The sequence below is a fragment of the Dromaius novaehollandiae genome, unplaced genomic scaffold (assembly GCF_036370855.1).
Source record: "Dromaius novaehollandiae isolate bDroNov1 unplaced genomic scaffold, bDroNov1.hap1 HAP1_SCAFFOLD_63, whole genome shotgun sequence".
In the NCBI taxonomy this organism is placed as follows: Eukaryota; Metazoa; Chordata; class Aves; order Casuariiformes; family Dromaiidae; genus Dromaius; species Dromaius novaehollandiae.
The window spans coordinates 648,724-667,267 of NW_026991442.1; the positions used below are offsets into that span (position 1 = coordinate 648,724).

The following is an 18,544-nucleotide window of genomic DNA, read 5'->3' on the forward strand; positions in this document are numbered from 1 at the left end:
AACACACGTTACTTCCGTTTTTAATGGCTGGATGTAGAATTACAGCTAACTCTTTACAAACCAATTATGAACAGAATCTTACTATAAAATGTGACAACAGGGATTGCCTTCACAGGCAAAACTACTAGAGGTATTCAGTCTTCGGGTGGTCATAAGTTTGGCAGCAAATGAAATGAGTCTCAAGACAAATGAAGGGAAAAGTAAATTTTCAGTGAAAGCTTCTGAAGAAGGCCCTAGACAAATCCTAAGGACACAAGAGGCTGTTTGTTCTGATGAATGCAAAGAACACGGTATCTTCAGTTACGGGAACTGAAGTCATACCTGATAATATTCAAAATAGGCATAGTCGACAGCTGTTCCCACTGCTTTTTGCTGTCCTTCCCTAAAAGTAACTGGTGCAAGGATATCCGCGCCAGCTTCAAGCAGCTCATCAACCTGAAAAAAGAAAGCAAAACATTTGACATCCAGCTTTCTGACTATACTGTGTCCATGCCACAGTTAGAGACAGGGCTGAATATCAGAGCTTAACCTCAATTTGTGTGGCTACTCTGTGTACCAAATTGTGCATTTCTTCTGCCACTGGAGAGCCGTTGATGGACTGTTAAATCTACATGTGTTTTGTAAATAAAACCTTCTTGGAGGCATTTGCTATTTGTTTCTGGATATCTCACAACCTAATCTTGCAGCAACAGATGAAGTACAGACAACTAGTGACGCAGGGGTAGAACAGAACCCGGCTGGAGAAATCACCTCCTCTCCTAGTGCTCCTCAACTGCAGTCTTCCTCCCCTCCATTCTCAGTGAGGTCAGCTCTGTGCTTTATGGGACGAGGGAAAAATGTCCAGTTTTCACAAGGCCAAATGCTTCCACTGAGCTCATCATAGGTGAGAAAGTGCACTTTATCAACTACTTTATATAGCACAATCAAATGCAATGCATCTTTCTTCATGTGGAGGCCAGCTGTGTTTACAAGCAAGGGAACAGTCAGATCTGACAGGGCCATGGGCAACCCCCCATCTGCTTTAAATGCAGTGTTTCCTCTTCTACACAAGGAGGTTGCCATCACCTTCACTCAAACATGAAAACGAATTTCCTTACAAAACCTCTGTGCCTTAGGAGACAAACAAATAGCATTGGGAAAAGACACAAATGAACTGTTCTGCAAAAAAAAAAAAAAAAAAAAAAAAATCAGCTTGCCCATTAAAGAGAAATGGAACTCAACACACCTGATAAAAATTACTGCTTTTCCTGAAGTTAAAAACAACAAAAACCCCCCACATTTCTCTCACCAAAGCAATCCTCTGTGCTTTTGTTCTCTTCTGTTCATATGTGGTACTGACAGCTGTACAGAGGGCACTTCTTACTGCTCTGCTTAATGGCAGATTTGGATCAGCCCCATGTTTGAGGAGTTCGACCACTGCCTGCAAATGCAACAGATAATTGCTGGAGATGCATTTTGACAGTTCCACAGCAGAAAAGTGATACTCCAGCCAGACCAAGATGCTATAGGGTAGGTTTCATAAAATATACTAAAACCACCTATGTTTTACCATAAAGATAAGGATTACAGAGGTTGAACATTTATGGTCTATTAGATCATCACTCCATTGAATGTTAGCCTCTGAGAGGGGCAGGAGAAGCAATAGAATGTGTTGGATATGGGACTTTCCATTCCATTCCGTGGGAAGTCCTGAAATTTCATCTTTTCTGTACAAACAAATCAAAGATGCAGTAAACTCTTTTTTCCCAGAAAAATACCTAAATTGTCTTTTAAAAGAAACAAAGATAACATAAGGAAAAATGTTCTGGTTCAAACATTTGATACAGAATCTATTTTCTACTGTATTTGGCTGCATCCATTTCTACTGTATCTACTTCCGCAGTCCATCCTGTAGCTCCCTATTATATTGTATCCAGATGATTGATAACTTTCTACTGAAATAAATATAGCTAGAAAGTAACAATACACAGTAGATCTTTTCTATTATGATCTACCATTAATCCTAACACACAGTATAAAACTTGCAGTGACAGAACAAGAGGTAAAATTTTGATTTCATCAGTAACACTGAAAGTGGCTTCCCCTCGCTTTGTTCACATCTGCATTTCCAAGACAATGCCTGACTGAATTATTAGCATGCTTTTACACAGGAGAAAGTAACCCGAGAAACAGAAATTAGACCCAAACCCTGCCCCTATCAGCTTATTACCTGAACCACTAGGCTACACAGTCACGCTTGCTCCCTTCCAATTGTTCTTCCCCTGGCCTTGTGCTGGCTGGTTGCCTGCACAACGGCTGAGCTTAGTGGGCAGCCTGGGTGCAACTCTTACCCCCTCACTCTCCTCCCTTGTTTTCCACAAAGAAGATGAACCAGGAGCCTGGAGCTGTATTCCAAGAGGAGCAGAGCACTGCAGACACACCACTTTGTCACCATTACCTGTTTTGCTGGTACACTTTCTCTCGCAGCATGCTGGCTGCTGTGGACCCACTCTTAAGGGCCTTGTCTGAGCAGAAGGGAGGCCATTCCCTGCTCAGGGAAGGTAGGTGCTGACTTCACATATTGCACTCTACTGTGTGAGCTGTAAGCCTCCTCTGTGCAGTGCTGAGCCCCGTAATGCCCAGATCCTTTCCAAGTGTGATCACTGATCTTTTCCTAGAAAAGCATACTCCTTACCCTCAAAGAGCTACATTTTTTTTCTCATATCCAGAAGCAAAGTGTTTTAACATTTGGCTGGGATGATTTGAGTGGGGAGGTAGCCTGTAAGAGAACTGCATGTTCTTGTGATTCATAAAAATGGATACTCTTCTCTGAATGCTATACCCTTCTGAATCTTACCAAATATTTCTAGCTATCGCTGTCATACTACACGGCTCCTCTAGTTCAGCTCATGCAACATCCACAGGTTTGAAAGAAAAGCAAATTTAGTACTTTCACTGGGAATGAATTATGGCAAACATAACTAGTTACCCAAGTCTGCCTGTCATCAGAGAAGGCAGAGACAAATGGAGGAGTACAACACACGTAAAGAGGAACTCAAAGATGCTCACCAAATCATTCCCACTGGCGATTGCTAAGCAAAGTGGTGAATGGCCACTCCACAGTGTGTTTGGATTTGCCTTATGCATTAAAAGGAGGCGGATAACATCTCTGGCATGCTGTGTAGGCAGGTGCAGAAAAAGGTGGAATTAGATCATAATAATGTTAACTTTTAAATATAATGTATATGTAACAATAATGAACAAAATGAGCAGCATAAAACACGTTCAAGCCTTTCACCTAAGCTATGATCCTATAGCAAAAATATACCTCCATTTTCTCATGGCTAAGAACCCCAAGCATGGTAGTGTTATGCATAAACCTCTCCATCAGGTTACCAAATCTCATTAACCCTGCTGCCAAAGGGTATACGTAAGCTTGCCTCTGAAGAAGTACATCTCCTCTCTCAAAAACCTCTCCTTCCTCCAAGTGCACACCTCGTAAATCTGCTAGAAGAATGTTACTACGGTAAAATGCTCAAAGATTAGCACATGAGAAAACTCAGACTGTCCAGCTTCAAACTGGCCTTGTGAATAGTAAAACTTAATGGCCAAGTCACTAATGGAAACTTAAGCAGAGGAATTTCCTGTGTTAAACAGAATTCTAAAGACTTAAGAAATATTTTTTCTCAAGTGCTAATGGGTTTTTAATCAGTACAACACTAATAATTCACAGCGTAAGGAGTTTATCCCAGGAATTCAATCAGCTCCTTACAGAGGGATGAAAAGTATTCATTCCCCAGATATGTCATTTGGGGAGTTTAGCTTATAAGTACTCTCTATGAGCAGAACCTCGGATGCCATGCTCTTACCTCACAGTTATCCTCTCTTTCGCATGCAATATGCAATGCACTCCTTCCACCTTCTTCTGGAACAGGACCAAAATAGGAGGAGAAGTACCCTTTTGGTGGTCCTGCTTCATTCTTCAGGTGCACAGTGACACCACGGGACAACTGGGTTTCTCTGGTTTGAGGCAGAGGAACCTAAGTGAAATTATGTGAACATTTGTAACATAGCTCAGAGACATACAGAAGAAAATCAACTGCTTGGTCACCCATTGCTCTGGATGTCAATCATGGACGAGACTTGTTCAGCCTCACCAAAACAATGGCCACCCTTTTTCTACTTCCTTCTTTACATTCAGATTCCATCTGCCTAAATCATCTTCAGCACTGCACATTAAGAAATTTCATTCCACTGGAGGAATCCAGGGAAGGAAAATTTTACAGACAGAATTTAATAACTTTTACTGGGCCAAATGATACAGTGAGGGGTGGAAGAAAGAAGCAAGCTATCAGGCAAAAGGGGTCTTCACTCAAGTTCATTCACATGTCATTCATTTAAGGTGCATGAATATAGGCTTACCAGACCAATATAAAAAAATAAAAAATGGTATGTCAGAAAGTAATATACCTACACTGCATCTGGGCATTTTATAACTGCATACTGTTTGCAAATAGGTACCAAGTCATCCTGATTGCTACTAAAGGAGAAAATACTGCAATACAAACTGAAGAAGCTATCTAAACCTCCCTGGACTGCAAACAGACATTCACCTTAGCCACTGTCATGACAAGACAAATCTTATCTTTCCTGTTACACAAGCCAACTCATTTTTCAAGTGACTAGGACCTGATGGGATGTCAGGGAGCCCATCAATGTCATTGCAAGGTCACTCAATTATCTTTGAAATGTCATGGCAACCAGGTGAGGTTCCTGAGGACTGGAAGAAAGCAAATGTCACTCCTATATTCGGGAAGGGCAAGAAGGAGGATCTGCAGAATTACAAGTATGTCAGCCTCATTTCAATCCCTGGGAAGGTGATGAAGCACATCCTCTGGGAAGCCATTTCCAAAAATACTAAGGAAAAGAAAGTGAATGGGAGTCGTCACCTTGGATTTACAAAGGGGAAATCGAGCCTGAACAACTTGATAGCCTTCTACAAGGACATGACCAGTTTGGTGAAAGATGGGAGAGCAGTGGATGTCATTTACCTTGATGTCAGTAAGGCTGTCAAAACTTTTTCCCACAACGTCTGCATAGACAAGCTCCTAAAGTATGGCTTACATAAATGGACAGTGAGGACTGAAAACTAGCTGAACTACCGGATTCAAAGGGTTATGATCAGTGGCATGAAGTTCAGCCGAGGGCCAGTCACCAGTGGTGCACCTACAGGGGTCAATACAAGGACAATACTGGTTAAGTTGTTTACTACTGTTTACTAATTGACCTGGATGAAGGGATAGAGTGCACCCTCAGCAAGTTTGCTGATGATCCCAAACTGGGAGGAGCGGCTGATACACCAGAGGGCTGCGTTGCCATTCAGAGGGACCTCGAGAGACTGGACAGATGGGCAGAGGGGAACCTCATGAAGTTCAACAAAGGGAAGTGCAGAGTCCTGCCCCTGGGGAGGAATAACCCCAGGCACCAGTATATGCTGGGGGCTGACCTACTGGAAAGTAGCTCTGCAGAAAAGGACCTGGGGGTCCTGGTGGACAAGCTGAACATGACCAGTAACGTGCCTTTGCAGCAAAGCAGGCCAACAGCATCGTGGGCAGCATTAGAAAGAGCGTGGCCAGCAGGTCAATGGAGGTGATCCTTCCCCTCTGTTCAGCCCAGGTCAGACCACATCTGTGTGTCTAGTTCTGGACTCCCCTGGAGCAAGTCCAGCAAAGGACCACAAAGAGGATTAAGGAACTGGAGCATCTCTCGTGCAAGGAGAGGCTGCGATTGTTTAGCTTTGAGAAGAGAAGGCTCGGGGGATCTTATCAATGTGTATAAATACCTGATGGGAGGGAGTAAACAAGCTGGAGCCTTACTCTTCTCAGTGGCACCCAGTGGCAGGACAAGAAGCAATGGGCAGGAATTGAAAGACAGGAAATTCCACTTGAACATAATAAAAATCTTTTTTTCCTGTGAGGGTGACCAAACACGGGAAGAGGTTGCCCAGAGAGGCCATGGAGTCTCCATTCCTGGAGATATTCAAAGCCCAACTGGACAAGGTCCTGAGCAACTTGCTCTCATTGACCCTCCTTTGAGCTGGGGTTTTGGACCAGACGATCTTCAGAGGTCCCTTCCAAACTCTCAACTGTTTGGTAATTCTGTGAAATGATTTAAGTACTATAACGTAAAGTAATTCCTCAGGTAACAAATGCCAAAAAGAGCACTTTTCGCTGGTATAGCTCCATCACAAGTAGACAATTATCAAAAAAAATGGCAACCCTAACCAAAAAGTTCTGTACTACCAAAAAAGTTTACTGCAGAGCTATCTTTCTGTAACTCTGGGGGCACAGTGAATGCTGCAGGAATCCAGCAGAAAGAGTCTGTGTTCAAGGAAAACAAAACAAAACAAAAACAAGTAGGCAGGCTCCATGGAGATGAAACAAGCGGGTCCCATCATGTATCTGTTTCTGACAGTGGTCCTATGTTCACTGCTCTCATTATACCTTCAGGCATTTATACTAGACTGCCCACAAGAGACTTTTAACCTCTGCCTTAAACGAGGCATGACAGCAAAAATGTTCTGGGGCATCAAAACACATGGATGTGTTTACTGTAACCCAATAATACAGACCTCCAGTGGCTTTTTTTTTTTTTTTACTTTTTTTCTTTTTTAAAGGAACATAGTTATTCCAATAGGATGCAAAAATTTCACGGAAATCAAGCAGGCAGGAAGCTCAACTCCCTGCTTATGTATTGTGCAGCCTTCAAGAGCTGCAAGAAGCTGAGCTCACAAAGCAACATACCTGGTCTGGACCATATACCTCATTTCCATCTTCTGCCCTTGCATCAAGATCTGGTGCAGAATGCAGGAGGTACTGTGTTATCTGGACTCCTTCCTCCCCAGGAATAGATACAGCTATGTGGAGAGGGGTTAAACCCCCAAACTGAAAAAAGAAACATAGCATTAAGACTCCTGTTTATCGCAACTTAAAACAGTACCAAATATTTTCAAAAGAATAATCCCAGCTTCCTCTTCCCACATACTGTGTCTCACTTTCAGCCACCATGAACCTACAAACTGAGTTACGGGACAGTGGAAAGCTCAAGGTACCAGATACACAACGTACCAAAATCACAACAGCTGTTACCAACTTGAGGAGCAGCTTCACAAGCATTCCCCAGTCATGCATGGGCTTGGCAACAAGAAAACATAATGAGGAAGGAAAACTCAGGGAATAAGGAGCTTTGAGTTCTTTCTATAAAATAGTTCTTTGAACAGGATAATCACTTTAAACAGCTTTTTGTCCATTCTAAAGCTGGTTCTTACTTGCAGATTTTACAGCAGGACACAGAAGCTGCTGCACTCATCTAGAATCCTACATCATTATCAATTATAATGCAATAAAACCTTGGATGGAAGCCGCACATCAGTCCTGGCTCCCCTTTCTAAGAGGAGTTTCTCTGCTTCTGCACCTGCAGCTTTAATGGCAAGGAAGAGAAGGGGTGCTGGTATTCAGCATGCATTGGGATCTGCACCTCGGTGAAGCAGCAGCTGGATTGTTGCCCATCTCTTCTGCTGTCTAAAGTTGACATGGAAAATACCAGAATCACTCATTAGCATCTTGCAAAAAACCTCTAAATGATGACGAACTAAGATGACTCCCAGGTGCAGACATTAAAAATGGCATTTGGCAGAGACAAGACTTCATTCTTTAGAGCAGTGTCACAACAACTGCCGTGCTCCACCCAGGCAACAATATTATTACCTGAAGAGGGTATCTCACCCCTCCAAACTAAAAAGGCAGCACTTAAAAGCAGTTCCTTCGGGTTGCATGGGAATGGATAGGCAAAGTAAGGTTCCCTGCATCTCCACTATTCACTCATGTGTCACTTCTAAACGTTTAGTGTGAGACTTGTTTAATGACAGAAACAGACTGACTCCTCCTTCCTGTCATCTAAGACTATTTGGAGGGTTCTTTCCTCTATCGTACTTCATTCATCCATCCCAAGAAAACAGAGATACTTTTTCTGTGTTTCCCTTAACCAAAGCTGGAACAAGAGCTATGCTGGACTAGGACAGTGTATTTCAGCAGGCTGATGATTCCATCTGTATTTCCATGGAGGCAAAATACACATGCACACCCCTAAAAAAGAAACCTAACACCATCAAAAAAAGCAAACAGTCCTTGGATATCACCCAGAAACTCTACCACATAGTGATCTGGGCAGAGGCTCCTCTTTTCTCACATGGCATTAACTCATTTTTACTCACAAGCCCTACATTCAGTGCATCTTTATATTCCAATGAAAAACATGCAACGCACACACAATATTCATGAGAGAAGCAAGGGAGGTGGCAAGATGTGCCACAAAAGCCAAATGCAAGGGATGAAGGGCAAGAAGGCCAACAGGGAATTTTCATTGTGGGAATTCTAAGACGTCAAAGTGACCTACGCTGGCATAAAACCCAACACAAAAATTTCATCATCTTTGGGGACTGCTCTGGAGGCAAAACAAAAGGCAAGATGTGGCCCTTTGGGGGGATCCATAAAAGCAAGACAAAAAGACTACATTTCAGGCCACGCGGCTAAACAGACACCTGTAGAAAACAACCAGCACGGTCAAATGTAGTCAAAACTTCAAAGAGTAAGCTGAATATATTCTTATCTTTCCTCATGTCCACACTACACTGCAGGTGTGCATAGCAGACTGTGACAAGCTGCAAAGTATGCAATCAAGAAATCTTGTCTTGTTCAAGCATGAGGTCCTTAGCTTGAACTACACTTTCCAGCTTCACTCTTCACACTCTGCCAACCTGAATTATAACAGAGCATATAAACGAGTGGCTTCTACTGATATGAACACGAGATTTCTATAGTTAAACAAACAAAAATATACTGACATCTGACTAGCTTTTCCTGCAATAGCTGCACCCTTCTGTGAAATATGTGAAATACTAATTGTTGCCTTCTATGTTCAAAGAGACTTAGGAGACTCTGTCTCCCATTCATAGGGCATAAGTGAGACTTACTCTGCGATTACGCCTTCAGACACATTAGCTGTTTCTGACGGTTCTGATTGTTCGTTCTGCTTGAAGATTAAAAAAATAAAAGAAAGTAGTTACAAAAATGAAAAACCACACTTTCAATGGGTGAGTCAGCATATTCAGTCATCAGAACAATAATACAAGTAATAACAGTAATACAAGAGCATGTAATAATAATGGAATTCAGTTAACAACAGATAGGGAAATCATTTAGAAGTAATTTGTAGCTAAGTTATTTTTTTAAATAAACCAAATAACTGAACATTTTCTTGCTCAATTTCCTTTGTGAGTAAAACATGTTTACAAGACTCTTACAGATTTTCAACCTGCATTATTTTGCACGAGAATGTAGAACTAGGACCTCCAAGACCACTGTTTCCAAATCTTCTGGATTCGTATTCAACTCAGAGGAAAAGAGAAAGCAAAGCACATTTTCCTTTCTGAATCTTAGAGACCGTGACAGAAACAAATCCTGTTTATTCCTAATTTCCTTTTCTCACTCCAAAATGAGAAGTAATAGTTTCACACTGATTTTCTGTGAATCTCTGAGCATCTGCTTTATATACATCTCTCTCTCTCTCTTTCTTTCCTTCCCACAGAAGTCTTGCAACTTTGGTAACGGGCCACCACTTAAACATACTCTTGGAACTTGAACAGGTACTTTACAGCAACCAAAAACTATTCTGTAGTTCATTTCCAACAAGTTTCTTGAGGGCATTTAGACCTGTGTAGCCTCTTCTGAAAGCCTCAGCAACATCCTTACATTTCTAGCCTCCTCTGAAACACGTCCAAGACCACACAGTCCCTACCTGCCTAGGCCCCTCTTTGATTCCTTCTGTCTTCTCAGACTGTTTGGCGATTCCTGACCCTCTGCTTCACCCTTGTTTTCATCTCCTTCCCCACTGCATGGTTTGTACTCTTACAAAATATGTATGATGCTCCTCCACAGGACAATTTAAAGCAGGTGCTTCTCTTTTCAGCAGGAGGAAGCCTAGGGTCATGAGTCTTCCTTTGTAAACACTCCCTAAGGGTCAAGAGACTCCTCTGACAGTTGAATTGCTTCTTGCTTGACACTTCAACCATGCCAGCAGGACTCTGTGCTATCGGAACCACCTAAATCCTCTTGTCCTGCTGGGATGCTTTCGTAATTCCCACCAGTTGCCCACTGCATCTTCGCTGTCTTAAATACCTAGCAGACATGGCCTCACATCTGTGCTATTAATACAGTGCCCTATTTCAACTGCAGAGTAAGCTTGTTTCTGCACTGGAGCTTGGTCATTTGAAGTAGGACTTAGTAGTGTAAGAGCAGAGAATACTCTGCATCCTCAGAGTGCAAGATGCACAAAAGTTCTGGCTTTTTCCTAGGGAGTCAACACAGTAAAGTAATTCTGAAAAGTAAACTTACAGCTTGAGACGAGAATATATCATGATTCTGACATTTTAGATTAGAAATAAACCAACCTTGCAGCTGTGCAGGTTCCTCTCAGCAATATTACCCTTAAAAGATTCTGCTGGATAATACAGAATAAAGCACATGGAGAGAGCAGATAATCCTTCATCACTACACTTATTCACATCAGCTCCACTATCGAGAAGAAGATTGACAATATCGTTGTGGGAAGTAACCTGTAGAGGAGAAAATGCTTCAGGATGTTATTTTATTTTGTAAACATCTGTACTTGCACATACACTCACGCACTTGCAGGTTTCTACATGGAAAGAATAGGCAGCACAGTTTGAAAGTAGTGACAGCCAACACTGTTGAACTAATTCAGGTTTATATTTGCCACACAATAAAAACACGATACTGAACCATGTCTTACGGGGTTCAGAATGTGTATCTTGGAGCATCCTCAAGTACATCCCTGACCTTCCTCTCTTTTTTATAACAATTTCTACCAGCTTTCACAGGAACTCAGTGAGGATTCACACACAGAAAGAAATATAGCACCCTAAATTATTATCTAAATTTTGCTGGACTTTTACAATGAATGCCAGCTATTCAGGTAGCTGAAAAGGGCACAAAGAAAAGCGGAGGTCATCCTCCCCTACAGCAAGTCATGCATGCACAGTTTCTAACCACCACCCCTTGCCAGCAAAAACAAAATAACCCTGTCTGAATGTGATTATGACTGGACAAGAAAAAAACAGTAATAAGGACAGGGTCATACCCAAGAACGCAGATCTAGTCCACTGCATAATCACAAACGGAAAACAAACTTGACAGCTAAAATAATCTCTAATGTTTACTGAAGTGCTTCTTTTTGTAGATTATTATTTACTGTGGGGTTTGGCATGATACCATTCATTACAGATATTCCTCATGCCACACCTGCTCTTTTGTTGTTTACTGAACACTCCCTTCACACTTACTATGTAATGGAACAAGAGAAAAATCTAATCCAGGCTACCACACCAGGAATTTCTCATCATATGGTAAAGAGTCATTCCCAGAGTCTTACAGCGGCAGCAGCAAGTGCTGTGTATCCATGTTTGTCTGCTACGTCCGGATGAGCAAGCTCATCCCTCAGAATCGTATAGACCCCATCAAAGCCTCCTTTTGCCGCTTTCTGAATTAACTGCTCTGAGGCAAGTTCTTTGGGGCCTGGAGGCCCATAAGTACTGCGGACTCCACTGAGAATGAAGTTGACGTCTGAAGTAAACTCTGCTTCACAGCACCTAGCAAAGGAGAAAAAAGCACTGATGCATTTAAGCAGCTAGGTACTCTTAGGCCACTAATGCAATTAAAGAAAAAACACATCAAGAGCAAAACATGTTGCTGGGTAAGATGCAAAAATATGAACAGCTATCATTTTAAGAACTATTTCAGATAGTATAAGTTTGCTTAAATTACAGGCAGAAAGGCAAACTAGTCTAGGGGCTGCTGGCAGCAGCACACAGATTTTGGCTACAGAACAGTTCATAAATATCCAGCCATCCAACACCTATAAAATTAGAAAGCAAAATCTAACTGCCAAGTGTTTCTACAAACAGAATATTTAGCATGCACATTCATATCTGTTTAGTATTTGATTTATACTAACCAGCTTTAGCTATGGCTATAAAATACACACATGTGGCACGTGTTCCCAGCAACAAAGCAAACCAAAACATACTCTGCCTGCCCAAAGAACATCTCCATGTACAAGTATCAAGCTACACATAAACCTAAGGCTCAGTGGGCAGTTACAAGTAGCTGCAGACTTGCTGCAGCATGTTTTCTATAGCCTTGAAGTAGAATAAGAGTTAAGACAACCACAGAAAGGTACCACTGGTATCATAAATTGTTTGTTTCATTTAAAAAAATCCTCATTGGCAACCTGTCCTCTCAAGACTATAAAAAAAACTTTTGGAGAGCAGCTTCAATCATGCAACTTATATTTGAAAATAACAGATATGATTTATAAAAATCCATACATAAAAAACAAATGATCAACAGCTACCTGTGCTTATAAACATGCATCTGCATTCTGACCAGTAAGGGGGTTACATTTGCAACAGGCCAAGGTTCTTCCTCAGGCAGCTTGGAGGTATTCTGAAAATATGAAGCATCACACTCTTTCGGAAAGGTGCAAGTCAAAGTAAGATGATCTGTGTTATGGGAATAGGCAAAAACTCCTTCAGGCAAAATATTCTTGTCATCAAAGGGGAGACGTTTATAGCTACGGAGAAATGGGTCCCCCTCAACAGAAATATACGTCCTTTGAGAACTGGCATCAACATATCTGAAGTGTTCTGGATGATCCGAGACAGAAAAATAACCAGGTACTTCAGTACACAGTTTAATTAGATGATTCCTCAGCCACAAGCCAACATCCTGACAGCCATCTGGATAGCTCTCAATTCCCGGTCCAAATCGCTCATCAGAGTTGTACAGCCCCTTAAGAAACGAGTAAGCTCGTTAGTATCAATCAGAGATCAAACAAGTTATACAATTAGAGTCTGGTTTCTATCTCAACTGTTCTGCCTGCGTCTTATTGGTCCATTTCTTATTGGCAGAGTAATAACTGCTGAAGCCATTCTGTACTACAAAGCCTTCACAGTCAGTTTGATTCATTTAATGACAAACACATTAACTTCTCCAGTACAAGAACAGTGGAAGGCCCTAAATTTAACTACATTGGGATGTTATGTTTAGATGAAATTTCACGTAGATTTTAGCCTGAGCAGGATTCTGTTTTATACTATTCTGTATCCAGCTTTGCATTCATTAGCCACACTGCTACTTTTTAGACCAGGATAGATTTTCAGTAATGTTTTCCAAATCAGAAGAAACACCTCTGACACACAACTGCACAGGCGTAGAGTATGGGAAAGGTAGCGCAGTTCCCAACTATTTCTTTTCTTACCATGGTCATTAACTTCAGGACAACATGGTAATTAACCTCAGGACAACCTTGCAAGCATGACAATACATGTTTTTATTTCATGCCAACAGAAGAGTCTCAGACACAAATACAGCACTACAAGACAGGAGTTTTAGCCTCCTTAGAAAACCATCCTAGTTTGATATGACACTATATTAAGCAATGCATGAGCACCGCTTCCAAATTCAAGCAGGCTGATGCATCTCCGGTGTTTCTGGATCACACACATGGCTCAAGGCATATTCACACAAGGCTATCACAGCCTCAGAACAGCTATTTGGAACACAAATTAACTGCTTCACTCATTGAACTGTTTAGCTATGGAGATAAAGAACCAGGAAAAAGCACTATGACTGGCAAGAATAAAATTTCAAGTTTGATTATAACCTGAGGGTGTTCTATTTTTCCCTTAGTTTCAGATTATACATGATCTATTCAAATTAAAGTTCTCCTAAATCCATAAGTAGTGCCACATTATCAACATTCAGCAAGAATGTTATGTTCTTGTTGGCCAACTTAATGCAAAGGCTGTATATTGTTTTGTTATATCTGTTGGTTTATCTGATGAAGCACTGTTTCCTATTGCAGAGATACCCATGTATCAGTATGAGGGGAGGGCTGCCCTACGCTGGGCACTTTTCAGATACACCTTCTTCTTCTTTGAAAACAAAGAATTATAAACTCTTAGAAAACAAGTTTTCTAGCTTCTACTAGTAGCAGCAGGCCTGGAAATGATACAAAAGAGACAACTAGCTATCTCGATACTCCAGAATGCTCTTTGTCTCCACAGTTTCTTCAAATGCAGTATTTTTCAGTTTCATATTGCTGGCTTCTTAATATGTCTGTTGAGAGTACTGACTAGCTAATGAGTTCTTCATCTAGCAAGGGGAGTAAATACCGAAGACTTCTACATTAGAAACTGGAAAAAGAAACTCTTCTAGGCATCAGATTTTCAGTTCTAGACAGGCAGTATCACATTAGCTCCTTCAATATTTCCCTAAGCAAAAGTTGTGTACAGTAGAAGTTGAGTAGTTCAAGAGAGCAATCTAGCTTACTGGAGACTGAAGCATGACCCTTTTGCTCTAAACAACCCAAACACTAATGGAGCTGCCTGGAAAAAAAAACCACTCAAATTTTCCTGTACTCATGCTGACTTTGAAAGGCAGGGAAATCATGGTAACAGCACAACATTTTTCCAGTTACCTGAAATTTTCTGCCGTCCTTCCATTCCCGAGTCCCATAGCCTTCTACGTGGCTGAGAGAAAATGCTCCAATGAATTTGGAACCATCAGGCCAGTAGCATATCCCTTTCCCATGGCGATGGTCCATGTACAACTGTCCCGTGTATCTCTGTAATCCACCACAAAGAGAAGGGACAGTAAGAATGATACCGTTCAGAGGACAGAAATAAGTGAATTTTTAATTGCCTCCTTAATGCAACAGAGCAGCACTAACAAGGTGCAGGAAACTGAGGATGAAACTGTTATACAGTTAAGAAAGACTAGGCAAAATCTCAACTTCACTGTAGTCACTGTCTTCAAAACTCCACCAAGATTTTACCAGTTGCCACAGCAGCTCTTCCATCATGTAGCAGTCATGATGGAAGATCATACTATTTTAGCAGTGTTTATCTCATTGATATGTTGCCAAATGATGCAGGCTAAACCAAGACCTATCAAAGTGTTCAACACCTCTCACAAAGACCTGTATCCCAATAAACATTTGGTTGGGAAATTTTGCATCCGACAAAACAGGGCATTCAGCATAGCCATGAAAACACATATTTTGCTAAAAAACAAGCAGCCGAATACATAAAACCCAGTAAAACCAAACGAAAAACACCTAGCTAACATGCTTATAAATCAATTTTTTCATTACAGAAGGAAAGAACCTCCACACATAGAGAATATTCCTACTTCCAAATGACAAAACTCTGCTTGGAGAAAGAGCTATCACTCAAATAAATCCCCAAACCCTACCTTCTGATGAATTTTACTCACCCTCAGCCTAACAACCCATACTCTTAAAGTACAATAAAATGCAGTCTGCAGTGAGTAGTCAAAATAATTTTGTATTACATACAATTATATTTATTTAAAATATAATTAAAAATAATTAATAAATAAAATACAATTAACAATATACTATAAATAAAATATAACTAAAGATGTATAATAAATAAAATAATTATAATATTTAAATAAAACGATATATGTTTATTGCTGTTCTCATGCGTCTTCAGCCCTGCCATAAGGTCTTTAATTTCCAGCTGCAGGTGAAGTCCCTGGAGATTACACCTTTGTGCACTACTTGCTAAAAAGATAAATTCAATTGCTACTCTAAAACTGGCACTTCTGACCCTCAGTAGAAAGTTCTGAAAAAACATCGTATCGTACGTAAACATAGTGCTGAACTGTATCAAGGTGACAGACGCTAAGTCAAAAGCTTGTCCATAATCCCTTTTCTCTTCAGTGAAGAAATCCTTAACTATCAGCCCACTCATCTGATGGATTTTGATTGAAATTTGATCAATCGTGATTGATTGTAGCCACAAACACTTTAAGGTATCCATTATTTTTAAGCAAAAAGACAGACATTTGGGGGACGTTTTATAGAAATTAATCAAAATTTTGTAATTGAAAAAATTCCCATTTAAATCAAAACCTCAATTCCTTAAATGCTTTATTAAAGGCATTTGTGTGTCTTCAGTGTTATTTCTCTTCAAATTAAATCACCTAAATATCCTAATCAATCATATAGCTTGTCTTTAATAAAAGCATAACTGAAGGGATAGGATGAACCCTATGGAGAACAAAGTAGCCCTGGTATTCTGTAGCATAAACTATGACTATTCTTAGTTTGAATAAACTATGACTATTCTTAGTTTGAAAGAAAAAAGGTGAAAAGTGCTAAGTAAGTTCCCTAAGGCCTCGTCAGAGGATGATGCCGTGGAGACTTTCATTTCTAGGTCACCAATGCAAATTCAGCCCAATCAACAAAACCCGAAAACTACTACCCTCTATCAAGTGAGTTGCCACAATAATCATCACCGAAGACAGGGAGCTGCTGCTACTGCTTCTGCCTGATGCGTGTTAGGACTTTTGCTTAGAACGCAGAGTTTGCCCCCAAAAGACAACAGTGAGGAGCAATGCCGAGGTCTTTATATTACCAGAATTAAGGCTGTGTTTCTCTGCTAGACCGATTCTTGGGAGCATTGATAGGCAAATGGAGTTCCAGAGGAAGAGAAAAAGAGCTAATTTTAAATTTTCTATCTGCGCAATGGTATAACTCATAAGCGGAAAAATAGATGTCCCACCGTGCAGACAACCGATCCCTAACGGATGATTTCGAGTTACGTTGCCGTGGCAGCTTTCCCTGACAATCAAAACGGCAGCTCAGTACTCACTGGTGGCGCAGAAGAGAAAAACCTCACAAGGGAACCGGAAACATTAGTCACTCCTCATGGTATTTTCACCATATAGGAAGATGCACTCACACTTCAGAGGTTAAACTTTGTACCAAAAGCTCACGGCAGCATCCCCTCCTCCCCTGCCGGCCTCCCGCTCTCCCCACTGGGGTCTGAGGCCACGTTCAGCCATCGACAGCGACCCAGGACTCGGCAACGGCATCACGGCAGCCATCTGCTTACCCTGAGCGTGAGGGCAGACCAAGTCCTTCGAAGCAGGGGGGCAAAAGCATGTTATCTGGGAACTTGTGTCCCGATTTGCATTTTAGCAGCAAATATATTATTAACCTGAACACAGAGCAACAGAATGCCCCCAAAGGGCGGCAAGGGCCAGCGCGCTGGCCGAGCAGGTGCTCGGATGTTGCAGGGGAGCTGGGAAAGCGCTCGCTTTATTAAGAAATAAGGCGAAACCGCCTAGTTTGCCCCAAACCCAGAGGCAGCGGAGAGATGCAAGCCTGGGAAAAACCCGCATTTCAGAGACCCACCTCCTTGCCAAATGGACCGGTGGGGAACACGAAGGCAGAAAGCCCTGCACGGCGCGCTCCCACCGCCTGGCCCGGCTCCCCGGCCCGGCCCAGGCCGGGGGCGGCAGCGGGGGGCCCCGCTTGCAGCCGGTTGCGCCAGGCAGGGCGCTCCCCGACGGCGGCTCCCCGCGGCCCGCGCACCTCGCCGCCCCCAGGCCCGCTGCCGTCGCCGGGCGCTGCCGCCTCCTCTGCGCCGCCCTCGGCCGCCGCCTGACTGGAAACTCGCTCGGCACCGGCCTCCATGGCGGCGGCCCCCGCCGACGGCTCCGCAGCGGCCGCGCTCCGCCTCGGCGGCGCCCGCGTTGCCGTGGAGACGGTAGCGGGGCGAGGGAGGCGGGGCCGCCGCCGGGCCCCGGCAGCGCCTCCGCAGCGGCGCGGAGGCCCCGGAGCGTCTGCAGCGAAGGCCTGAGGAGGAAAGGCCCGGAGAGTCCTCGCTTCGTGCAGCCTGGGGTGCCTTCTCCTCGCTTACAGCCTGCAGGGGGCCGAAGCTGCTCCGCAGGAGCCGGGGCGCGGCGTTTGCTGGGGCTGCCCCCACCTCCCGCACGGCTCCTGCAGGGCCAGCGGCTCTCCCCGCTGAGGCCTGCGCGCGCGCGCTCGCCTTCACCCTGCCGTGGCTAGCTCCTGAGGAGCAATTTCTGGGAAAGGCATCGTTCAAATATACTGCATCGCACAACCCCTTACGTTCTGCAGGGGAGAGATGAGAGGGGAATTGGCGCAACGCAGCCCAGCAGAGAAGAAGCACAGAGCGTCACGGGTGAGGTGGAAGGAGTCCCTACAGTTGGCGTATGGCAAACTGTTCCTGGAGCAGCCCGTCCCTCGACAGCCAGCCCCCGCCTGCCCGCCGCGGCTGGAGCCAGGCCCATCTCCCAGGCCGACCCTCAAACACTCCTGGCGAGCTCGCTCGACCTCATGCACACCGGCGTTACACCGCCAGCACCGCTTCGCAAGTGGTTGGTGAGCTCCACGCTTGCACGGTGAATAACAGCAAGAGCAGAGCTTCATCGTTACTTTAGCACGACCAGCTGTCGCAGAAATGCACCAAGTCTACATCGGTCTAAGTTACCACATGGCCAGAGCAGCGACCGCTTCAGAGCCACGGCTCTGAGACCTCTCGGCCTCCTAAAAGACTTGTTCGCCACGAGCACAGCAGCGACTCCCACCC

The 18,544-nt window shown here is 43.2% G+C and overlaps 1 pseudogene; it reads right to left on the bottom strand.

Annotated features, from left to right (window-relative positions):
* Positions 1-273: 273 nt before the first annotated feature.
* Positions 274-17,694, bottom strand: LOC135326543 (ankyrin repeat and MYND domain-containing protein 1-like; annotated as a pseudogene).
* Between the last annotated feature and the right edge of the window lie 850 nt (positions 17,695-18,544).